Consider the following 27142-nt stretch of genomic DNA (forward strand, 5'->3'; position numbering starts at 1 on the left):
TTGAGGGAGGAACTGGCCCTCGAGCATATCAAGGCTGTGGAAGACGCGGCCCGTGCGGATGCGGCAAAAAGGAAGAGGGAACAAGCTCAACAAATGGAGAGGGCTGCCTCCAAGGAGCTGGAAACTCTCTTCGACGGGGCTCAATCGAACACGGGGGCTCCTAGGGCTAGTGTATCAGGGCAAGGTAACTCGCCTTTGCTTTTGACTTACGCTCCCTATTTTGGGGACTTAGTTAGGGACAGACTAGTTTGTCGAGGCCCCCTGTTCGGGGCCGATAGAGAAATGAGACCTTCATCCCCCATCACTGTAAACCCAGAGACTCTCATGTACTCGTCCGGGTTCCTTCAATATGGAAACTTCCTGGACCCAGATGACATGGGAGACCGAATTCATTCCTTCGCTTTAGGAGAATTGAATCAAGCCCGAGTTCTAGACAAAGGTTCGCCTCGGAGGAATTTTAGCTTAGTTTTTACTTTGTCACTTCTTGTCCTGACTCGTATTCTTTGCTAACTTTCTTCTTGTTTATCCATTTCAGAAGAATTTGACATGTCTAACCCGGTGGCCAAGATGAAGCAGGCCCTTGAGGCCCGGGTTGCCAAGGCTAGGGCCTCGGCCAAGAAAGCTTCCAAAGGCGTGCCCAAGCACAAGGTGTTGGACGCGACTCTTGAAGGTTCGGTGTCGGAGCCAAATACGGTCGGGGAGGCCTTAGCCGCGGTCCCTAATACGACAGTTCACGCCGAAACTTTCCCACCTCACCTTACTCGTCCTCCAGTAATCGACCTGGAGCAGGAACCTCCGGCGAGTCGGGGATCCAAGAAGAGAATTGCGGACTCGGCTGCGGGTGAGTCCCAGAACGGGGCGAAGAGGGTCAAGACTAAAGATCCTTCCTTGGCCTAGAATTTTTCTGGGGAGAGTCAGCTCGCCACCCGGGAACTTCCGGAGGCTCTCGCGCTTCCCATCAATCCGGCCCTACGTGAAGTGGGGGAGATGATCTTGTGGGAGGAGTGGTCGAAGATGGTGTCCCAGACATGGGAAGAGGGCCGGGAAAAGAGGGAGGAAGTTTATTGGGCCTTGACGATCCGTCGTAAGGTTAAGTTCTCCAAGCGTCCAGCCGCCTTCAGTGTTTCCCAGCCGATCGTGGATCTGCTCGTTGCTGAGACTGGGTTTCATCCCAAATTGGGGCAGGACACAACCCCATTCGCTGCAAACTTGTTGGAGAAGGTTGGAACTACTATGTCCAACCTCTAGCTGAAACGGTACGCCACCCTAGCCAACCAGAACACTCTATTTATCTCCCAGGCTATCCGTCACCAAGCCATCGCTGTAAGTTATCCATTTGTGTCTCCTTTTGCTTTTTGTATTTTTAATTCCGTATATTATTTTTTTAACTTCGATTTATTCCAGGACGCTTTACTGGCCCATCGGAATGCTGACTTGGTGGTCGAGATGGCGATGAAATTGGAGATGGGCTAGTTGGAGCTTGAGGCGGCTGTGAACCAACGGGAAGCCGCTAAAGAAGCCCTGGCTAAGGAGGTGGCCCAGGCCACAACAGACCGCGAAGAGGTTGTTCGGGCCCGGTTCCAGCTTGAAGAGACTTCGTCCCGAAGAGAAGCCGAGTATAAAAAATTGGTGGCTAGTCTGGAGGCGGAGCTTCTTCGTGTTCGGGGCTCTGAGACATCATCTAAGGCCCTCCTGGAGGCAGTTGAAGCCCAGTCTTGCCAGGACTTGGAGAAGATCACCGCCCTTGAGACTCGGCTCCAAACATTGGATGATCTACTCCAGCTGGAGGTGAAGATGCATGGAGAGACCCGTCAAGGGAAAGAGCAAGCGAACGCCTTGCTGGAGGCCACCTTTGATGAGGCCATCTACATGGCCTGGCTCTAGGACAAGAACATGAACCTCCTGATTTACCCCGATCCCGTCTCGAAAAGAGCCGAGTTTGAGGCCAAGGAGAAAGCTGACGCGGAACCCTAGGATGAGGGGGAGACTGTCGGGACCAACCCGAAGGCATCAGGGCATGGAGAGGCCTAAGCTCGGGTCTTCTACTTTATGTTGTCCATTCTCTCTTTCATTTTATTTTTGTAACACTTTTATGGACGCGGGTGCATCCAAGACAATTTATATATCTAATTTTCCTTTGGCACAAGTTTTCATGTTCAATTCGTAAGTGTTTTACCACCTTGCATGAAAGTCGAGTATTCGGTCCTGGTTCCAACGGCCGGGACCATATGGGAAAATTAAAAAACAATTGTTATGCCTGTGGAACGTGTTCGTTCTGATTTTGTAATATGGGCTCCAACGACCTGGGCCATTAAAGAGTTAGAAATTGCTACCAAGTTTGTTTGTCCTGATTTTGGTGTTCAAGTTCCAAGGGCCTGGGCCATCAGGGATCAGTTGATCAACTTATTTTGGACCTGCTCATACCTAGGACTCACGTTCTAACGGTTTCGGGCTGTTATTGGCGAAGACATGGACAAGTATCTGTTTATCCGAGACCATGTTCAGTCGACCGATTTTTATGTTCTTTATACTCCTGGACTAGGAATGTCCGAGTAGGGACTAGGCTTGAGCCTTGTGTCTTATCCAGTTCGTACCCCTCGGACCACGTATGTCCGGGCTGGACATTTTGGGTTTATACCCCCCGGACCATGTCAGTCCGGATTGGGACTAGGCATTAACCTTGTGTCCTTTCGTTAGGAGTTGGGTTTCTACTGCCACCCGTTTGTACGGTCCGAACTAAGAGCGTTTTGCATCTTGTTTTGTTTTTGTTCTCGGACTCATTCGTATGAATGGATGTACCCCCCCTAGTGAGCGAAGACTAGTCTTGGGTAACTTGTTTATGAAGACGGATGCGAACTTTCATTGTTTTACAATATTTCTTTATGATGTTTTGTACACATCATTTTTATTATTCAAGAAATCACCCTGGGGCGTACATTGTTTACAAGGAAAATTAAAAGCTGCAACATGCCCTCCGGACTATTCATAGTACTTACAGAGATGTTCCGCGTTCCAGGTCCTTGGGACTTCTGTTCTATCAAGTCGCCTTAAGTGATATGTTCCCGGACACACTTCATGCTGGATTTCATATGGTCCTTCCCAGTTTGGGCCCAGAACCCCCACTCCCGGATCTTGGGTTGCAAGGAAGACTCTTCTCGGGACTAGATCGCCGGTTTCAAACCTTTGGCTCTTAACTTTCGAGTTAAAATGCCGAGCAATCTTGCCTTGGTACATCTTCAACTGAACCTGGGATTCTTCCCGGATCTCTTTGATATTCCTGGAGTAAAGCGTGGTTCTGAGCGGGATCATATGTGTCCCTCTTGTGGGATGGGATAACTATTTCCACTGAGATGACTGCTTCGCATCTGTATACCATGGAGTAAGAAGTGTGTTCGGTAGACATCCTTTTGGTGGTCCGGTACGCCCATAGTACGCGGGGCAGCTCTTCCAACCACTTGCTTTTGCAGGCTTGAAGCTTTTTCTTCAACGTTCCCTTCAAGATCTTGTTCACGGCCTCTGTTTGCCCGTTTGCTTGAGGTCTGGCACCGCGGAGAAGCTTTTGATGATGCCATGCCTTTCACAGAAGTCAGTGAAGTGGATGCTGTCAAATTGCTTCCCGTTGTCGGACACGATCTTGTAGGGGAGCCCGTACCGGCACACAATGTTGTTGATGACGAAGTCCAGGGCCTTTTTTGAGGTGATGGTGTTCATGGGTTCCGCTACGACCCATTTGGTGTAGTAGTCGACAGCCACGATAGCATATTTCACACCACTCTTTTCGGTCGGGAGCGACCCTACTAGGTCGATGCCCCACACTGCAAAGGGCCAGGGACTCGTCATTAGAGTTATTTCCGTTGGAGGGGCTTGTGGGATCTTTGCATACCCTTGGCATTGTTTGCACTTGCGGACGTAATCAACACAGTCTTTCTTCATGGTTGGCCAGAAATATCCTTGCCACAGGATTTTCTTGGACAAGTTGAGTCTGACTGTATGATCTCCGCATAATCCTTCGTGCACCTCGTGCATGATTGCATTCATTTCGGCCCTGAATACGAATCGGAGGTATGGCATGGATAACCCTCTGCTGTAGAGCTTTCCTTCCATCATGACGTATTTGGGGGCCTGGTACTGAAGCTTCCTAGCTGTTGCCCTATCCGTGAGCAGCCCCCTGGTTGTTAGGTATTGGATGATGGGTCCCATCCAGGACATAGAGTAGTCTATAGCGTTGATCGTGGGGGCTTGAATACTTGGTGTGGGGAGATGGTTGATTGGGACCAACCCAAAGAGTTTTGCCTTTGCATCCGTGGCCAATTTTGCCAACGTGTCTGCAAACACGTTTTGTTCCCTGGGGATCTGGCGGATGGAGTGTTTCTTAAAAGATTGAAGTATCTCTCGCATCCGTGTCACATAAGCTGCAATATTTTCCCCTTTTGTTTGGTATTCTCCCGAGATTTTTCTGACAACCAATTGGGAGTCGCTATAGATCTTCAGGCTTGCGGCCTCTACTTCCTGGGCTAAGCGTAGTCCGGCCAACATGGCCTCGTGCTCGGCCTCGTTGTTCGATGCCTTGAACTGGAATCTCAGGGAGCTTTGTAATAGGTGTCCTTGTGGTGGCACTAGGATGATTCTGGCTCCTACTCCATTTTTCGAGGCTCCGTCTACGAAAACCTTCCACAAGGGTATTGTGGGATCGTCCTCTTCTGTGATCCCGGTGCATTCCACGATGAAGTCGGCCAGGGCCTACCCCTTGATTGATATTCTGGGGACATACTTAATGTCGAACTTACTCAATTCCATGGCCTACTTAAAGAGCCTTCCTGATGATTCAGGATTTTGCAACACTTGTCATAAGGGGTGGTTAGTCAGTACTCTTATGGCATGGGCTTGGAAGTAAGGCCTAAGCTTCCGGGATGCGATTAGTAGGCAAAACGTCAATTTTCCGATCAGTGGATATCTTTATTCCGTACCTAATAACCTTTTGCTTACGTAATAGACGGGGAGTTGGGCCTTCCCTTCGTCCTGTACTAGCATGGCACTGATGGCGTGGTCGGTCACGGCCAAATAGAGGCACAACGGCTCTCCATCCATCGGCTTCGCTAATATTGGCGATCGGGCCATATGCTCTTTTAATCTTTGGAAAGCCTCTTTGCATTCGGCCGACCATTCGAACCTTTGGCTTCCTCGAAGGACGTTGAAGAGCGAGATGCACTTGTCCATGGCCTTTGAGACAAAACAGCTCAAGGAGGTTATTCGCCCTGTCAGGCTCTTAACATCTTTGTGCTTCCGTGGTGAGGGCATGTCAATCAATGCTTTGATTTTGTCCGGGTTGGCCTCTATTCCCTGGTAGCTTACTATGAAGCCCAAGAACTTCCCGGACGCCATGCCAAAGGTGCACTTTTTGGGGTTCAACTTCATCCCATACTTTTGAATGATTGCGAAGGCTTTGGCCAGATCATCAGTGTGTTCTTCGGAGGTCTTGGACTTGACCAGCATGTTGTCGATATGGACCTCCATGTTCCTTCCTAGCTGGACTTGGAACATTCTGTTGACGAGCCGCTGATACGTGGCTCCGGCGTTTTTAAGTCCGAAAGGCATGACGATGTAGCAGTACACCCCTTTGTTGGTCTGGAAGCTGGTATGTTCCTGGTCCGCTACATGCATAGAGATCTGGTTGTAGGCTGAGTAGGCATCCATGAAGCTCAAGATTTCATAGACGGATGTTGCATCCACCATCTGGTCGATCCAGGGTAGAGGGAAACAATCTTTAGGGCAAGCTCTGTTGAGTTTCGTGAAATCGATGCAAGGTCTCCAAGTCTCGTTCAGCTTAGGCACCAGCACCGGATTGGCTAGCCATACGGGATATAAAGCTTCTTGGATGAAGTTGATCGAGTATAACTTTTCAACTTCTAGTTTGAGGGCCTCTGCCCTTTCCACCCCCAGAGGTCTCTGTTTTTGCTGGACCAGGGTCGCGCCCTTGTCGATATTCAAGGCGTGGTAGATGATATTGCGGTTGATTCCGGTCATATCCGAATGAGACCAGGCCAGGACATCCTGGTTCTCTTTCACCCGGGCGACGATGGCGGCCCGGACCTCCGCATTCAAGTTTTTCCTGACTTGAATTACCTTGGTCGGGTCAGAGTGCTGATGCACACCTCTTCAATCTCTTCCATGGGCTACAGCGCATGGTCTGCCCCTACCCGCAGATCCAGTTCGTCCTCTTCCCAGACCCTCTATCTTGCTGGGGAGGAGCAACGCTGTATCCGACTGCTGCCATCCCATACCCGGACAATGAGGTGGACTGGGCCGGGGCATACCTGGAGGACGTAGTGCCGTAGAATGTTGGGGCTGCTAAAGTCATTCTGGGAGCACCCGTCAATCCTAGTGCTATCGGGAGTGTTATATACTAAGGGACCAGATATTGTTTTCCGTACCCCGGAAAGGTTTGCGCACTTGGCTGGGGAGCTGTCTACCATCCGAATGCCTGGATTCGGGCTTCCTCCCAGTTGGTAAAGCCTTGTGCCCTCCTTATGAATTCTTCGAGGGTGGCCGCCTTACTGCGCTGCATGTCGTCCCAAAGGGGGGACCCAGTGCGGATCCCAGATTGCAGGGCCACCAAGCGCTGTCCATTGTACACCTTGGTTTTGGAGGCTTCCTCCGTGAAGTGCTGGATATAGGCCCTCAGAGTCTCCATAGGGAGCTGTTTGATGTTAGCAAGGGTGCTGATTTGCATATCCATCCTCATGGCGGCCACAAACTGTTTGCAGAACATCGACTGTAGTCTGGACCAGAACTGAATGGATCCCAGCTTGATCCTCTTCCGCCATTCCTTTGCGGGTCCATCTAAAGTAATTGAAAAGCAGAGGCACTTGCCGTTGTCACAGAAATGGGCTACGGTCATTAACCGATTGTAGTGTGATAGATGGTCCCTAGGATCGGTGTTCTCGATATAGGCAGGCAAATTCGGCATCTTGAACCCTTTGGGGAGCACCACATCCAGGATGTGTTTAGTGCAGGGTTCCTTTTCCTCTTCTTCAGAATCAGAACCTCCTCCCTCCTACTTACGGACCAGGCGATCCGCGACCTTTTTTAAGCCGGCCAGTTGTTCCATGAACTATCTGGCCATACTATCATCTAGGGGAACCCTCTCATTCCTCCTGTCATTGAGATTGTTTCTCAGATCACCCCCTCGGGGGTAGATCTTTTCCTTGCGGGCCCACTCCTTTCGAGCGTTCAGCCCATTGCGCAGGTCTACCCAGGACGTGTCATCCCCTGAGCTAAGGGTGTTTGGCTCGTTGGCATGCTGGTGTCCTTGGTGTTTTTTATTCACGAAGCCGCTTGTGTGGAAAAGCCGTTCCCGTTTAGTTTGCCTAGGGACAGCTCGGGGCTGGTTACCTTGCGGGCGCGTCCCTTGTGGATCGATCGGGTGATCTCGTCCTGGGACGGGATGCACCTGCTCTCTCCTAGGGAGCGGCCAGGGGTTAGCCCCTATTTTCTGAATGGGAGGAGTTTTCCTCCAGGGGTTTTCTTTTCCCTCGGGGTCGGTCACTTTGGCCTTCCCTTTCTTTTGAGCCGAGTTAGGTGGGCCGTGTTCGGAATCTTTTCCCGAAGGAGGGATCAACCTCGCATTTTTGGGTACGTTAGTCCTAGCCTACGGGGCGGACGGTCGTGTTCCTGGACGTGGAACAACTGGAGGACTGGCCACCAACCCTTGGGCGACAATGAAAGCTTGCAGGGCCAGGAGGAATTCTTGCATCTAGCGAGTGGCTTCTTTTTGTTCAGCTATCCTGGCCTCTTGGTCCAGGACTTGTTGCCTTAGTTTTGTCACCTCTGGGTCCTCCTGGTTGGGGTCTACTTCTTCTGGGATCGTCGAATCCTCAGCTTCATGATCATGGTATTCCTCCTCATTTCCCTCTTCCTCCTCGTAATCTGCCCCATCTTCATAGTTCCCTGACTCGTCAGGCTGGGGCATCTGATAAGGTGCATCCTCAGGTTGATTCCGAGGAAGAGGTTGACTGGGCAGTGGCTCTCCATTGCTTTGTTCTTGGTGAGTAGGGTCGAAAGTGGTGTGCCTTGTGTTCACCATTGTTGTAGATATCTGATGTCTTTTTTCAAAAAGCTTTCCTCAAGCTCTCAATGAAAGAACCAAAATGTTTATCGAGTTTTTCGGAAACTAGAATTACAAAAGATAAGAGAGCTTCAAAAGTAAAGAGTATAAATTATCACACAAGGAATTTTACGTGGTTGGTGCATTAAAGAGCCTTAATCCACGAGTCAATTGTATTAGAGCTTTCAGAAGCTTAGGTAATGAAGTCTCTCTAAATTTGAGCAGAGTGTATGCTTCTCAGAGAAAAATCGGGATCCTCCTCCCAGTGCACCACTGTTCATATTTATAGGCAGTTGAGTACACTGGGTTTGGGCTGGACTAATCCAGGTCCAATATGGTATAAACATTATGTGCCCTCTGATGGAGGCTTAATACAAAGGATTTTAATATATAAAATACATTAATCAGGGCCCATTGGGCCAGCCTAAGCGCAACCACACTATAATACTAATGACAGAATGCTGCTTCAGTCTGGGTCGCGTGGGCTTCGAGGGAGATCCGGGGGACAAAATCTGTCAGGGTAGTGGCAGTACAGTTTTGAACCGACGGCGAACATTCCTTATGTAACCTCTTCTGCAGATTAGTTATGAGGACACAACTCCACATTTCTCGGGGTGATGTCAGTATCGTGGACAGCTTATCACGCTCAACCTGGTCACCTGGTCCTGGTTCTGGTTCGTTTACTAACATCCCTCTTCATTTACTAGGACCCGGGTTCATCCATCGCTGTCCCGGTCTAATTTTGGACTTGGGAGCCATGATGTCTTCATTGCGTCCGGGAATATGCAACATGCCACCGTGATGGTCTTGACTTCTATTTCGGGATGTCAAAGCTCACTTCGTATCCGTCTATCGAGCCTGATCTGGGCCTTGAGCCCCTTTAGGCTAGCTCATGGACCCAGAACGCGGATCCGTAATGTTGGGGAGAAATGGGGATAACACTTGTTTATTCTTGATAGAAGAAAAATGTTATTATAATTTCTTATGTAGTTACACATCCATACTATTTGTACACATACGACATTTATATAATGTACTTATAATGTTTGTTGTTATTTAATATGAATATATATATATTTATATAAGTTATATTAAGTAATAAAAAAATAGAAAATACCATTTTGGCCCCTGTATTTTTCTCAAATACGCGATCGACCCCTATGTTTTATTAAATGACAATTCAGATCCTGTGTTTTACAAAATTGATCAAAATTGTATCCTAGAAACTATACATAATGACAAAGAAACATTAAAATTAAAGTTTATTAAGTAATAAGGAGAATCTAATTTCTACACAAAATAAAAAATAAAAAGATTATCCTTTTTACATAAAGATCCAGAAAAAGAAATAAATGAATTTGTACAATAAAAAGATTATGCATCACAAACAACAATAACAGATGAGTAATCCTTTAAACATGATCAAACACTCAATACTCCTATTAACCACATAGCACGTATTCAGAATCAAAGATGTAACCAAGCATTAATATCAATCAAGTTACATAATGATCAGGGCCGACAACTTAGGCCGCACCCTCTGTTTACCCCACTAACTCCGACCTGCTTAAACCGAGCTCAGTGCATAATAAGCTGTCCTCGGCTACCAGTGGCCAAGCCGTGCCCTGTGCGCTAGTGTAACCCTTGGCACTCTTAGGCCGTTGGTTTACTATTTACATGGCATAATACCATCCTTTCAAGCATACATATTAGGGAGCCCTTAGTCCCTTTACAAATACACAACCGAGTGCATTTTTCATACCTTTAATTTCTACGTTCACTGATTACGAGCGACGTCCCTCGAGCACGATCTGTTTCCCGAGCCCTAGCTTTAACACCTAGTCAAAACCAAGGTAATGGATTGCATTAATATTCAAATAAAGGTTTTTGGGTACAATACGAGCTTCCAAGACATCAAATTCCACCAAGCACGGTGGTGAAATCGATCCCGAGCATCCTAGGTTAAGTTCCCACGCTTAAAATCCCCAAAAGATCAGAAATGCACCTAAGGGCTGCGACCCTTGAAACCTAGCCACAACCCGCCTCTAAAACAGAGCCCAAGCCCCCCAGTAAGCAGACACGCGTCGCGGCCCTGCCCTATGGCGCCGCGATGCTCTCCTTTGGCTGAGCCTCCCTGGCTCTCTTGCTTCGTAGGGCCGCAGCGCTCTAGAACAGAGTCGCTACCCTACCCTTCCTGCCCAGAAAATTCACCATTTCTAGCATCCTAACCTCATTCAAAACCATCCCAAAGCACCCTAATTCAAAACCTATTAATCACAAAACTTTTAACATGATTCTAACAGCATAATCGAACAGAAATCCAGCTTAAAAACCTACTAAAATTCCATTTTGATTTCTAAAACCCAGGAACTCAAAACACCAAAACCAGTCATGCAAAACTCAAATTTTAACCTCTAAATTACGAATTGAAGCTTACCTCCTTTGCTGAACCACTTCCTTGACAACCTCTGAGCTAAAACCCAAGCACTCAGCGTTAATTCAGCCCTTAAACATCAAAATCATAAACACCATAATATTCAGGCAAAAAAATTCAGAGTTCTAACACCCAAAAACACAACACAACTCAACTCTTACCTTAATCTTGGTTGAGTGACCCTTAGTCTGAACTAAGCTAAACCTTCATGAATTCAGCTCAAACACATAATTTTCCAGCTGATTTCCCTTGAATTCCAGTGGTTTCTTGAAAGAGAAAATAGAAGGAAGAGAAGAGCGGAGAAGGTCGGTTTGTGTTTTATTCTTTTGATTTCCATTAACTTAGTCTAACCTTAGCCAGTTAAGTCAATCCCGAGGCTCGGGGTACCGGAAACGTCCCCGAGGGAAAAATGGTAAATTTCCCCAATATTCCCGCCTAAGCTTCCTATCCTCAAATATATATCCATATATTTATTTCCATAACCCGATAGTGTAAATAACTACCTGATACCTAAATACCCTTGACTTATTCAAAGTCAAATATTAAGCCCCGTTGTGACTTTTCTCGCTATCTAGCTCCCTAGGATCGCCTCAAGTCACACACTACAAATCCACCCACATAATAATGTGGTTCTCACAGATATAACATTTAACCACATTTACATTCATATAATCATACAAGCATGCTTATCATATAATCATCCATTAATTCAATAAATTCACACCTAAGCCAATGATTCCATCTCAACGCACTAATCAAGGCCCTTAAGCCATATTAGTGATTTTGGGTCATTACAGAACGCATGTAGACCAAGCTAATTTCATGTGTATTACAAAATTTTGTTCAAATACAAACTTAAGTATTCATAGTTTAAGTATGGTTTTTTAACGAGCATACAAATTTTGAGCACAATTATACACACAAACTACATGAGTAGAAAATTTAGAAACTTGTATAAAAACTCAATAATACTTGTGAATTAAACAAGTATAAAAAGTTGCCACAAATGATAGAAGCTCAATAAATTTTAACAAAAACTTTAGACTAAACTATTGTCAAAGATAGTAATATAAGACAAAAGATAAGGAAATTATTAATAAAGGCATATAATTTTCTTTGAGGGTTTTGTACCATCCCCCCCCAAAAAAAATGAATGATCATAAACATTCAAGCGTTGTATTGTCTCGGCCCCAAGGGTCTTAATTTCAAAAGTGGCCTGAAGGCCTTCACCAGAAAAAATAAACAATGTTTTTTTTACAATAAATAGAGTTGGTATGATCGACTTCGATATGATTCTAGATATCAATTGGTTAGCCAAGTATGGGGCAATGTTAGATTGCAAGGAAAAGATAGTAACCCTTAGGCTTGAGGGTGAGAAACCCTTGTATTTGTTGGCACAGTGCATGGACCCCGTATATTTATGAAATTTGTACTTAGAGCTAGAGATCTATTGCAGGAGGGATGCATAGGATTCTTAACTAGTGTGGTGGATACTACTTAGGTCGTTCCAGTGAGACCAAGACAGACTGGATTAGTCTGTGAGTTTATGGATATATTCCAGGGGATTTTCCAGGGTTACCTTTACATAGAGAGATATAATGGTGATTATGTTGGAGCTAGGGATGGAACCATGTCTTGGGCACTGTATTAAATGAATTCAATGGAGCTGTAGGAACTAAAGGTTCAGTTATTGAGTAAGATGGTATTCTCTAAGGTGGATCTTCGATCTGGTTATTACCAGTTGAAGAACAGGAAAAAGGATAAGTAGAAGATTTCCTTTTACATCAGATATGGGCACTAAGAGTGCTGAGTCATGTCTTTTGGATTTGACTAATGCCCAAGTTGTTTTGATGGATTAGATGAATAGGGTCTTTATCGACGATATTGCGGTGTACTCTCAATTATAGATTGGCCAAGACCAAGGAACCCCTCAGAGGTTAGGAGTTTCCTTGGATGGGCAGGGTATTACATGTATTCATTGGAAGAGTTCTCAAGGATTATTACCTCATTGATAGAAAAAGGTGATTGCATATGCATCATGTTAGTTGAACAATATGACCAGAACTAAAGTAGGGTTACTGGTGGGCCATTTGGCCAACATTACACTTCAGTTTACTCTTGTAGAGAGGAGTAAAGGAATCAGTTGAGTGACTCACAGATGGGAAATATTAAAAAGGATGTCTTAACTGGAATAGCTAAGGATTATACAATGTTAGACATGGGATTATTGAGGTATAAAGACCGGACTTTAGATTCGATGGACACTGGGATTAGATGGGAGGTTCTAGATGAATCTCATACTACCCCCTTATTATCTATATCTAGGCAAAATGAAGATGTACCAGGTTCTGAAAGCTTTATATTGGTGTCATGGGATGGAGAGGGACATAACCGAGTACGTGGCAAAGTGTCTGACTTGTTAGCAGGTCAAGGTAGAGTCTCGGAAACCATTAAGGCCATTACAACCTTTTTGTATCCCAAAGTGGAAGTGGGAGGACATTACGATGGATTTCTTGATGGGGTTTCCCAGGATAGTGGGTCAGTGTGATTCATTTCAGGCTATTATAGACCGGTATTTAAAGTCAGATCACTTTTAACAGTGAGGATGAATGATATAGTTGACAGTTATGCAGATCTGTGTGTGAGAGAGATAATACGCCTTCTTGGGACTTTGAGGTCTACCCTGATGGATAGGGAACCTATCTTTACTTCCAAGTTTTTGGGAAGGTTATAGAAGGCGAGTATACAGCTGAAGTACAACACAACTTATTATCCTCAGACTGGTGGTAAATCAGAGAGGGATATTCAAATATTAGAGAAAATGTTGAGAGCATGTGTATTGGACTCTGAAGGGTCCTGGAATGAATATTTGCCTCTGATAGAATCTTCCAATAATGATAGCTACCAGTTGATTACTGGATTAGCACCTTATGAGATGTTGTATGGTAGGAAGTGTAGATCGCCCATTCACTGGGATAAGATGGGTGAAAGGAAATATTTGGGTCCTGAGGTAGTTCAGATGACCATTGAGGCTATTGAAAAGATTAGAGCTCAGATGCTCGCTTCTTAGAATAGACGGAAAAGTCATGTTAATTTGAAATGAAGGAACGTGGAGTTCTAAGTGGAAGACTATATCTTCCTTAGAGTCTCACCATGGAAAGGGGTGAGGAGATTTGGGAAAAAGGGCGAGTTGAGCCTTAGATTTGTGGGACCGTTTTAAATCCTGGAGAGGATCAGTCAGGTGGCCAATGAGTGACCTTATCGTAATGTATTTCATATTCCCATATTGAGGAAACATGTATGGGATGAGACTCATGTGTTGAGTTATGAGGATCTAGAACTGGAGGCAGAGTTATCCTATGAGGAGCAGCCAGTTCAGATTTTAAACAAAAGGACAATGTCTTGAGGAACAAAACCATACCTTTAGTTAAGGTATCATAGAGGAACAACAAGGTCGAGGGAGCGACCTGGGAACTGGAATCAGATATGCGAGGCCTATATCCCGAGCGGTTCAGATAAAATTTTGAGGACGAAATTCCTATAAGGAGGGGATAATTATAACGTCCCAAATTACCTAATAAGGCTTAGGGCCTTGATTAGGGGGCCAGGATGGAAAATTATGGAAATTATGTGATATATATATGTGTGTCATTATATGATTATGTGAGTTATATTATAATATGACTTGATATGCATGTTTAGGTGTATTAAATATGCATGTGGGCCCATTTCTGATTAAAATGGCAATTTTTTAATTTGGCTAGTTATGGGTATATTTGGCATAAATGTGATATATGTGTGGGTCCACATCATTATGTGGATATATTTGGGTTACTCGGCACGAGACGAATCTAGCGAGCAAAGTAGCGGTTTAATCACAACAGGGTCAATTATTGGGCTCAGGTTGAGCCTAGGGGTAAATTGGTAATTATGTACATTACTGAGATCGGGTAATAGGGAAATTATTTGGTAATTATTTGAGGATATTGGAATTAATAGGAATTGTGAGACGTTAATTATGATTAACAGGATAAGTGGCAAATGACAAATTAACCCTTGAGGGCTTAAGAGGGCAAGGCTTAGGCTAAGGGGCATTATGGTCTTTTGGTACCAAAAGTAGTGGCTTAGGTTGGGTTACTTCAGCTGAAGGAAACCTCAGAAAACAGAGCATCACCTCAAGTAGATCTCCCTATTTCTCTCACTCGATTCCTCTCTTCTCTCTTGTACCTTGGGGGAATTTAGGATTTTTGAGGAAGAAGAGCTCAAGGAGTAAGAGGTTGAAGCCATAGTTTGGCTAAGGGACAGCTTGGGCTTGCAGACCATTGGTCTGAGGTAAGGATTCTTTGAGTTTTGTTGTGAATTCTGTTTAAGTTCTTCATGTTCTTGAGTTGTTCTTGATCTTCAAAGCTCAAGCATGGATTTTGTGTTTTTGGTGGGTTTTTTATCAAGTGAAAACTTGGATTTTGTTGAGGTTGGTGTATTGATGAGGTTTTGGGGTTAAATTGTGAGTTTGGATGGTGTTTAGATGAGGTTTTGGTGATTGGAACTCAAGGGAAAACGCAGGGGAAGAACCAAAAGGTTCTGGGCTGTGAGGATAGCGCCCCAGCGATAGGCATGGGAAAAATAGGGGTGGTTCCCTGACTTGGATGGCGCCCATGCACTATTTTCAGCGCCCCTGTGCTAGTCCAATTTCAGCAAAGCTCATTTTTAGGGCTTGTGATGACTTTGGGGGCTCGAGGGATGGTTCCACTACCCCGTTGGGTGGATTGGAAGTCCCGATAGCAAGGGAGTGGTCCCGGAGTTTGTTTTTAAGGATTGAATCTTATGAGATTATTTTCTTATGGTTGTGAATAGGTTACTGTTAGGGCTCAGAACAGGATCATGCTCGAGGGTCGTTCATTGGTAACTTGTGCTTGGGCTAAAGGTAAGAAAACTGCACCCAATACATGATGTATGTGATTATGGCTTGGCCTTAATGTTGATTATAGAATTGATCAGAGCTTGAGTCTTTGTAAATGTGCATGATTATGATTATGCTTGTGATTCTCGAATTGTTGATCAGGAATATAATTAGGGTTTGAACGCCTGAGAATGTGCATGATTATGATTATGCTTGTGATTGTTGATTAAGCATCATGAATGCTTTGTACTTGGATATTTGATATATGATATATGCTGGTCTGCATTATCTAATTGAGAAAGGCTTGACTTATGAGTCAATGTCAAAAATAGCACTGAGCGCTGATCGTTATGGTTATGCTTAACCAGGAGCACATCATACACTTGACCGTTCTATAGGTCAGGGAAAACTCAATGCCAGGTACGTTGGGCCAGCTCCAAGGCTGGTTATACAGAGGATAGGGCAATGGGCCCCATTGTGACTTATTAGTCCCATATCCTAGGGTTGGGACCCAACATTGACTTATTAGTCAAGGACGGCTTTAGCATGCTGAATGCTGGTCGTAAAGCATTGACTTATTAGTCAAGGATGACATTAGCAAGCTGAGTGCTGATTGTAAAGCATTGACTTATTAGTCAAGGACAACCTTAGCAAGCTGAGTGTTGGTCATAAAGCATTGACTTATTAGTCAAGGAAGACATTAGCACGGTGGGCGCTGGTCGTAAAACATCAACTTATTAGTTAAGGATGGCCTTAGCACGCTGAGTGCTGGTCGAAAAGCATTGACTTATGAGTCAAGGGCGGCAATAGCATTGAGTGTTGTTCAATATGGTTTAGTCTAACCAGGAGCACATCATACGCTTGGCCGACCTATTGGTTGGGGAAAACTAAAGCACCAGGTATGCTGGACCAGCTCCAAGGCTGATTATACAGAGGACAAGGCAAAGGGCCCTGGGGTGACTCATTAGTCCCATATCCTAGGGTGTTGAGCCAGTATGATTTATTAGTCATATGTTTGGGCGCTGAGCCCCAGTTTGATTCCATAATTATGTATTTTGGGCATTGTACCCCGGTGTGATGCATTGATCATTTATCTAGGGAAATTGGCCCCATATGATATTGTAGTCATTTATATGGATGGTATGCATGCATGAGTAGGGTTATTACTGCTAGGCATGCTTATTATGATTTAGTAATATGTTGTTAACTGCTTATGAGAATGTTTAAGTTTTATGGATGAGCCTTGGCTCATGGGTGCTAAATGGTGCAGGTAAAGGGAAAAGAAAGCTGGACCATCCTTGAGTTGTAGAGCTTAGGTGACGATGTGTACATATGCGGCTGCTCAACCACCATGGCCGAGGGCTTAAAGAGGAACTAGGGTCAAACCTTATTTTGCCGCTTAGGTCGACAGGTTGTAACTCTTTTATTGTAATTAACCTTTTAAATGTATTTTGGGATCCCATGTATACAGTAAATGTTTGTATCTTTGACCAAAATTTTTAACCCTAAACCGTTAATCACATTTAGCTACACGGTTATGGCCAAATGACTCGTTTAGCGAGTTTAGCACTATTTAAATTACACAGTGTAACGGTCCCTGAGTTGTAGGACGTTAAATGTTCAGAGCCTCCCTCTTGTGGTGGTTATCAGGTCCGACTACTCGATTTAGGATATCGATTTTTCTGTGATGGGTAACGAGAACTAGGACTCTAGTGGACGGTGTGATGTGCACGTGTAGCTTGTTTCTTGTGATTATTAGTGGACTCTCTCTCTATTTTTGGTTTATACATGATGATATATGTTTTGTTTTCAAAGCTAACCATGTAAGAGTTTTATTAAACTTTTGGTCCTATGATATTAGTTGCTTTTCAACTAGGCTTTATAAGCTCACCCCCTATATCTCTCCCATTCTAGGAACCCAGTGATGCGAATGTGGAAGGGGAATTATTGGTGGAGCCAATGTGTTTTAGCCTAGCTCTATTTATTGCCATAGTCCTATCTTTTGAACACTGTTTATGTATTTGATTTGGAACCTTATGGTCTGTATTTCTTAATTAGCTATGTAATAGCTAGGAATGATGAATGATGGATCCTAAGTATTATTTTGGTGTTTTATGACTTATTAAATTTAACTGTTGGCTGTCTATATAACTGTGAGGATAATATTGTTTTATGTATAGTAATAGATGATCCTGATTTTATCACTAATATTTTTATATATAATTATAAGAGTTATTCCATTTCTTTGACTTATAGTTAGGGTATTATTTAATATAAACTAAAAGATCATTTATAAGGACTATTTTCCAACAAGGGTAAAAAGTTTGACCTTTGACCACCCAAGTTATGGATATTACAAATCTGTCACAACCTAGGGCTTAGGTCGTGAAAGAAAAATGGTATTAGAGCACCGAGTTTAAATACCTCGTAGTGTGTCACCAAATAGATTGACTTTATTTTTAAAGTAAAGTATTTTGATATATAAAGGGATATGTATATAGAAAGCACATATTCCTCACTATTTGTTTTGCTTTTAATTCTTAGACCTAAGATAATGGCTCCTAGAGGAAGGGAATTAAGGAGAAGGCCTGCAGCTCAAGTCCCTAAGGCCAAGGTTTCCCCTCCGCCAACTGCATTCCCAATGAACGCTATTCTTGATGCTTTAAGAGGCTTTCCTGCCCAACAGATGTATCCAGCTGCTCGGCAGAGTCATCACTTCTAGATCTTTCACTGGATCCAAATGCTTGAGTTTGAAGGTGGGCAATGTCCTATGATGGATGAAAGGTGGTTGAGGCAGATTAAGAAAAACTCCAACACCATGGGAGCACCTGAAGGGTATTAGGTGACTTTATCTATGTCCAAGTTGGAAGGTAGTGCAACAGATTGATGGGAAGCTTTGAGTAAGACCATCGAAACTGGACGGATGACTTGGGGAGACTTTGAAAGGGTCTTCAGGGAGCAATATTTTAATCCATCTCACCAAAGAACTTTAATTGGATCATTTGACATCTCAAGGCAAGGATATATGATAGTGAATGAATTCTACATGAAGTTTGTAGAGTTATATTCTTATGCTTATGCTAGTATAGTCGATCAACCACTTTTGATTGAGCAGTTCATGCGTCGCTTGAATTCTTCAATACTTGGTCCACTTGCCTCTATGACATTTGGTAATTTGGATGAGTGTATGACAACACCCTTGCGGACTAAGGCTCATCAAGAAGGAATTGAGTAGAAAAATTCGACCCAAGAAAAGGGAAATGACAGAAAAATGAACTAGAAGAACAAAGGCTGATGGTTATCCCAATGAAAACAATTTAGTGGGGGTAGCACTAGTAGCGAGTCTTCAGGAAAGACTCGAATTGAGATGTATGAGTGTTTTAGTTGTGGTCAACAGGGTCATAAGAAAAGAAGATTGCCCACAAAGACAACAAAGGTTCCATCCATCACATGGAGGACCCATAGGGAATTATTCTGGGTCTACTCCTTTCACAGGACAACACAGGAGTAACCAAACTCAGTGTTCATCCCATCATAGCAACAACCCCAATATCAACATCAGTTCAGGTCACAAGGTTCTGGATTCAACCAGGGGTACTCATAGATTTCCAGACTCCTATTTCTACTAGGAGTCAAAGAGGGTTCAATGAGGGAGGAGGTTCTGGTGCAAGCACAAGCCATCCTGGTCAAGGAAAAGGAAAAGGAAAAACAAAAGGAAAAACCTCTGGTCAAGCCTATGTTATTGGTGGTGATGATGTGCAGAGGAATGTGCCAAAGAGTTATGGATGGTATTATTCTTATCTGACACTCTTGGGCTCATGTATTATTTGATACTTGTGCATCACATTCTTTTATATCATTAATGTTTGCTAGCATGTTGGGTTTGAGTTGGAAAAATTTTAGTCATGCCTTACAATAAAGTGTACCTATGGGAGGGCATGGTGAGGTATCCACCATTTGTAAATCAATTTGTATTGTGTTTGAAGGGCATAAGTTGTTTGACAACATGATAGTGTTACATATGGTACAATTTGATGTGATTCTTGGCATATATTGGTTGTATAAGTACCAAGCCATTGTAGATTGCTCACGCAAAATGGTGACTCTTTTTAACTCCAAGTGGAGATTTCATTGTATATCAAGCCAAAATGAATGCAGTAAGACAAAATCCTATCCTTAAGGTATGTTTAGGTGGGAAAAGAAACTTAGATTTTTATGGGAGTCTGTTTGCAATTAAGGATGAGTCTAGGAATCTAGACAAGTTTCCTTGGATATCAATGGTTAGTGGCTTTCCAGATGTGTTTCCTGAGTATTTTCCAGGGCTACCAACTGATAGAGAGATCAAGTTTTGCATTGATTTGATTCTCGGGACTCAACCAGTTGCTATTGCACCTTATCAAATGGTACCTGCGGAGTTGGCTCGATTGAAAAAGCAATTGGGTGAGCTAATGGATAAAGGTTACATCAGGAACAACACTTCTCCATGGGGAGCTCCAGTCTTGTTTGCCAAGAAAGATGATGGATCCTTACGACTGTGCGTCGATTATAGGAAACTGAATCAGATAACGATTAAGAACAAGTATCCTTTGCCCATGATAGATGAGTTGTTTGATCAGCTTGGAGGTTCAAAGTGTTTTTCCAAGAATTACTTGAGGTCAGGAAATCATCAATTGAAGATTAAGGAAGAGGATATTCCTAAGACGACTTTCAGGATGTGTTATGGACACTTTGAGTTTTTGGTGGCGCCATTTGGATTGACGAATGCGTCTGCAACATTTATGGACCTCATGAATTGGAACTTTAGACCCTATTTGGATAAGTTTGTGGCAGTTTTTATCAATGACATTTTTGTGTATTCGAAGACACCTAAGGACTATGCTACCAATTGTGTTGCAGACTCTGAGAGATCATCAATTATATACTAAGAAAGAGAAATGTGACTTTTGGATGAATGAGGTCAAATTCTTAGGGCATGTAATATCTCAAGAAGGCATTATTGTGGATCCTGCGATGATAGACTCTATCTTGAAGTGGGAAAGACTGAAGAACGTTTCCGAGGTTCGAAGTTTTCTTGGGTTAGCAGGTTACTATCGTCGATTTGTGGATATTTTTTCTCAAATTGATATGCCTTTAACAAAGCTAAAAAGAAAGGATTTAAAGTTCATGTGAAATGAAAATTGTGAAGAAGCTTTCAGAGAACTGAACCAAAGACTGACTATGACGCCTATTCTCACTGTGCTAAAATAGTGATGAACCGTATGTGGTATTCACTGATACTTCTAGCACTGATTTAGGAGGAGTTCTCATGCAAAATGGCAAGGTTGTTTCCTATGCTTCATGCCAATTGAAGCTACATGAGAAGACCTACCCCACACATGACTTAGAACTTGCAGCCGTGATTTTTTCCTTGAAGATTTGGAGATGTTAGTTATATGGGGCAAAGTTTGAATTATTTTATGATCATAAGAGTTTAAAGTATCTCTTTACACAAAGAGATCTGAATTTGAGGCAAAGAAGATGGGTCGAGTACATGGAAGATTATGATTTCACTTTGCAATATCATCCTTGAAAAGAAAATGTTGTCACTAATGCATTAAGTATAAAGCCTCATGTCACTTTGGCTTGTTTAACTCTTAAGGATTGGAAAAGAACGATCACGTGGATGATTATAATTTGGAGTACTATGAAGGAAGAAAGATTGCTTATGTTTCTAACGTGGTGGCTACACCAGTGCTACTTCAGCCAGTTAAGCAATATCAGTGGCGAGATGAGAAATTGAGAATTATCTGGAATCAAATTCAAAATGGTGAGCATTAAGATGGATAGACAATAAATTTCAAAGGATTCTTATACCATAAGGGAAGATTGGTCGTTGCAAATATCCCTGATCTTAGAGAGTCTGTTATGATCGAGGCCCATAGGTCTAAGTTTGTTGTACATCATGGAAGCACAAAGATGTACCAAGACTTGAAAAGACAATATTAGTGGGAAGGTATGAAGAGAGATGTGGCTAGCTTTGTAGCTAAGTGTATTGTTTGCCGTCAGGATAAAGCTGAGCACCAGAGACCTTCAGGTTTGCTTCAAACTTTGCCTATACCAGAATGGATGTGGGACAAGATCACGATGGACCTTGTGACTAGACTACCATTAACATCGGTAAAGGATGACATTGTCTGGGTGATTGTCTATCATTTGAAAAAATCTGCTCATTTATTCCAATTAAGAATGATTATAAGACTTTTAGACTAGCTCGACTTTATGTGGATAATATACTTTGACTGCATAGGTTACCTTCAAGCATTGTTTCTAATAGAGATCCTGGATTTACTTCAAGGTTTTGGCGAGCATTGCAAAAGCTTTAGGAACTAAGCTTAACTTGAGCACCACTCACCATCCTCAGATAGATGGATAGTTTGAGAGGACCATCCAAACTTTGAAGGACTTGCTTCATTCTTGTATTTTGGATTTTGGCAGTAGCAGGGGATAACACACGTCATTGGTGAAATTCACTTATAATAAATAGCTACCACGCAAGTATAGGCATGGATCCTTATGAACCCTTATATGGGAGACCATGCAGTTCACCCTTGTGTTGGGAAAAACCAGATGATCATGTCACTATTGGACCTCAAGTTATTGCTAGTACCACTGAGGATATCAATGACATCCAAGAGAGACTTAAGGTTGTTTAAAGTTGTCAAAAAAGTTATGCCAATCTCCATCCACGAGAAGTTGAGTTTGAGGTTGGTGAATATGTCTCCTTTAAAGTTACTCCTATGCGTGGTGTGACGAGATTTGGAGTGAAGGGTATGCTAGGCCCGAGGTATATTGGAACTTTCATGGTTATCAAGAGGGTTGGGGAGGTTTCTTATCGATTCAACTTACCAACGCAGTTGGACCATGTTCACAATGTGCTATGTGTGTCGATGCTGAGGAGGTATACTCTAGGCCCACCGCACATCATTGAGTATGAGGCTATCCCTCTTCAAGAGGATGTGACATATGAAGAACAACTTATCCGAATCCTAGAGAGAGAGTTAAAGGTGCTACGAAATTGAGAGATCCCAGTATTCAAGGTCTTATGGCAGAACCATAGAGAGGACGAGCCTACTTAGGAGTCAAAGTTGGAGATGTATGAGAAGTATCCTAATTTGTTTAATTTTTAGCTTGAGGTTGTACTTCGAAATTTTTTGGACGAAATTTCTTTAAAGAGGGAAGAATATAAAGACTCGATTTTTTATTAATATAATATTATTTTTTTTTATTTTTGGTGGGACCCACCAAGTCAAAGAGTCAAAGGAGTCTCTTTTTCTTTATCCTCCTTCTCTTCTCGACACTCTTCCTCTTCTCTTTCTTCTTTCCTTCTATTTTTTTTCTCTCTTTCTTTCTCTTCTCTCGGCAAGCCATGGCAAGGACACACATCAACTACCCAACCATGACCATTTTTGACATGCGCAGCCTCTTTAGAATCACTGCTCGATGACGACAACAACCCCAAAGTTTGGTGGCCATCGGAATAAGTACACGCCCATATGACCACGCCGAAGATTCGTCGTCGAAACTTTGAGGTGAATTTCCAGCGAACTCCAACCACAATTTGGCGAGTGGGTGGCACCGTTGGAATTATCATGAAGAGAGGAACATCACCCACTAATTCATTCCGGTCAACTCGTCATTTTTCTCTGGCGAGATTTTGGGTATCTTCGAACCATTGAAAGTGTTTTCTGGCAACACCGGGGGTCATTTGGGAAAATGGGTTGTACATTTTTAATGTAATTATTGAGATGATCATTTTGATATATAGAAAAGCAATTACTATCACTATTTCCAGAGCACCACAACCGGCCACCGCGAACTGCCACCGTGCGCGGCTAAGGTGAGACTCTTGACTGTCTTTAAATGGTATAATGCTATATGTCATTGGAATCAGTTTGAAGAGTACATTACGATGATGCTAATTATTTGTTCAATTGAGTATTTTAGGTCAAAGTGACATTGAAGCATGCTAAACTACATGGAACCTTGGAATAAGGGGCTTAGGAGCGTCTCTTTGGACAGAGGAGAACGATCCTAAAGAGGTATGGACTCAACTTGGTTCTTGGACATGTTTTATATGTATCGAATAACATTAGACAGATTCCAAAAATTTTATTTATAAAATGTTTAAAAAAATTCAAAACTTAATTTGCATGTTTTTTCTGGATTGTTTTGAGGGCATTGTGTGTGTAACGCCCTAATACCCTTGGGCGTCACACTTTGTATCTTAAAAACAATGCTGAACTCACTAAGCGACTCATTTAGACTCAAAGTGTAATTAGAAAAAATTAAAATACCACTTAATAAAATTCTTGGATAAAAAGTTTTAGACTGTCATTAAGACTATAAAAGAGTTTACAATGGACATAAAAATTAGTTTAAAATGTAATTACAAACACAGTTTCCAATACAGTCGACCTAGGCGACAAAATTTAGATTACCAAACAAAGTCCCTCAAAATACCCTGACCGTATCGGCCGAGCAGGCCAAACATGTACGCGCTGCCCCAAAGTCCTCTAACTCAGTTGGTCCTCTTTCTCTTTGCCCTCACCTGCAACATAGAGCACCTGTGATCTGAGGCCCAGCAAGTAAACTTTACATGCAGATAACATATCAATTCAAACACAAGTAGCAACCTACATGCTTATAAATAATAAACCACTTCATTTCAAATCAGAATTACTTATGTGGACCATGCTAAGCGAGGTGCTTTACCAGGCATCAGGTGTGCAGCCCTCGCTGAGTAGGCGTGTGCCACACCCCTAGGTGGCCCTACCATCACGACCAACATACTTCATTTTATTGCCAATCCCGGCCCATGCCGATAAATCATAAACAATTATGATATAAACAATCACAACTATTCATGCTAGGTATTAAACCTCCACACATATACATACATAATCGGGCCATGCCCTACTCTAAGTGCATACAACAGTTCCCTTATCTAAACTCCAATAAGTCAAATGCAGCGGCCCTGGTCCAGTCTCCGTCAAGCACTCGGAATAGTTGTAAGTCACAATTATAATAAGAATGGTTTAGTTTTCGATAACCCACTTAACCAACTCATAGCAATGACATTTCGAGTTTGGGACGCCACCTCCCAACAAATATGTGCATCGTCTCGAAACATAAAGGTGGTGCAAGCCACTCTGTCATTACCTACAACCCTCATAAAATCCAAGATGGATGTAGTCACAATCTTCCACTGCTCAGCCTTGAGTGGATCAGTACCTCCCTCAAAGGTTTGAGGGTGCTATTTCTTGAATCTCTCATACAACGATTCCCACCTGTTTTCAACCTCTGGCTGCTGTATCACCGGTACCTAGAAGGTGGCATGATTGGTGTAGTATTCCCTTGCGAAACCTACTATCTCAAAAACTGGATCTCCTCCTCTTGACTCTGAAGTCTAGCTTGCATATCAACAAGCACCTGCTGCTAGTTCTCAGGGGCTGGCACCGATTAGTCGAACTGATCGCCTTGGAGGCATAACTCTCCAAGTATATCTCCAATCAACGACTCGGCTTATAAGGCAATGATAACGGATTTTAGAAGTCACCCCACGATCCAACACCAACAATTAAGCCAGTACATGCAACCAAAAATGCTTAAAAACATTTCAACAACACTAACATACAGTAGCAATGCTAATCAGCATGCCTTTTCATGTACACATAGCAGTCAAGGGCCAGGCCCTATCTGTAATGCCCCAAAATTCCTAATAAGGTTTAGGACCTTGATTAGGAGGTCGGGAGGGCCATAATTGATTTATTATGTTATTAAATGATTATATGCATGTTTAGGTGTATTAAATATGCATGTGAACCCATTTTTGATTAATTGGGTGATTTTCATATTTTGGCCATTTCAGGCATATTTGGCATATATGTGATATGTGTGTGGTGCTTCAATATTATTTGGCTATGCTAGGGTTACTTAGCACAAGACGATCCTAGGAGGTAAGCTAGTGGGAAAGTCACAACAGGATTTATGCTTGACTCAGAGTGAGTCAAGGGGTATTTAGCATTACCGGGTTATTAGGTAATGGGAATAAGAATTTTATGATAAATTTGGGAGTTAGTAAGATCAGGGGGAAATTATGGAGGTTTTGACTATTTTGCCCCCGGGGACATTTTCGGGACCCCGAGCATTAGTATTTGTTTGAGGCTACTTAAGCTTGAAGTAACATGTTAAGAAATAAAAAGAACGTTCAAAATGTTCTCTCTCCTTCAAAGTTTCATTTTTGTCTCCCGATTGCATTTTCGAAGGAAACTTGAGTTTTAGGACTCAGATTCAGGCAAGGATTGAGGCATAGCAATTCTAGGGAAGATTAGAAGCTTATTAGCCAGAGGATTTAGTTGGGAAACAACTCAATCAGAGGTAATTCAAGTTTTAAGTTCTAAGTTTTTTAAAGTTTTTAAGCTTGAATTGGATTTTGTGTTTTGATGAGATTTTGATTTGATTGAGGCTTGGGTTTTGATTTGTTGGTTTTGGATCATGGGGATGTTTCAGAACTTTGATTTTGAGATTTGGATATGTTTGTGTAGGTTTTTGGAAGGTTTTTAAATGAAGAAATGGAGGTTTTTTGGCTGGGTTCGAGGTTGAGTTGCGGCTTTGTTCTTAGGCGCCGCAGCTCAAGCTTGAAGAAGCTGGTGGTTTGGGGTCGCGGCTCAAAAGAGGAAAAATGGCCAAAATGGGTTTTTAGTCATGGGAACTTAAACCTAAGGGCTCGGGATTGATCTTACTACCCGGTTTGGTAGGATTCGACGTCTCGTAGGCTAGGACTTGGTCCGGAAGTATTTATGTACTCATTTTGATGAGGTTTTATATTATGTCGTGACTAGGTTATCACTAGGGGCTTGGAATCAGGATCATGCTTGTGGCTCATTTATTAGTAACCTGTGGTTGGACCAAAGGTAAGAAAATTGCACCCAGTATGTGATGCACGAGAAACATGTGGTTAGGGCATGCCATGAATATTGAAGATGAGATTGATTAGAGCTTCAGTCTCTGTGTTTGTGCATGGTCATAATTATGCTAGCGACTGTTAAGTAAGCATGCTAAATGCCCTACATTTGGATATTTGACATATGATATATGCCTAGTAGCATTGCTTACTTGTGCGTGGCACTGACTAAATAGTCAGAATTGGCAATGGTGTCAGTATTAACTATGAAGCTGTGACTCACTAGTCAAGTCCGGCAGTAGTACTGAGCACTAGTCACCTGGTATTGACTAATAAGTCAAGAATGGTCTTAGCATGTTTAACGCAAGCCAACATAGATTAGATCTAATCGACATTTGTATTGAATGACTCAAATGAGCATTATTGCCGGACTGACCTCAAGTTAGATGAAAACTAAAAAGTTCTTGTCTAGCCTAAAGCTAGTCACTTAGAGACAGAGCCAGAGAGCCCCAGTGACTGTTTAGTCACATCGCTATGGGTGTTGAGCCCGAAGTGACTTACCCAGCAGTCACTCATTTGATTGGAGCCAAGGCCAGAGAGCCTCAGTGACTGTTTAGTCACATGGATATGGGTGTTGAGCCCAAAGTGACTTGGGATGTTAGAATCGTCCCACGAGCCCCCCAAGTGGGCCCCCAAATGGATTCCTGAATTTCTCGAGCCCTAATCTTAAAATCAGCAAAACTAGTTTTCAGGGCACCTAGC

The sequence above is a fragment of the Humulus lupulus genome, chromosome 9 (assembly GCF_963169125.1).
Source record: "Humulus lupulus chromosome 9, drHumLupu1.1, whole genome shotgun sequence".
In the NCBI taxonomy this organism is placed as follows: domain Eukaryota; kingdom Viridiplantae; phylum Streptophyta; class Magnoliopsida; order Rosales; family Cannabaceae; genus Humulus; species Humulus lupulus.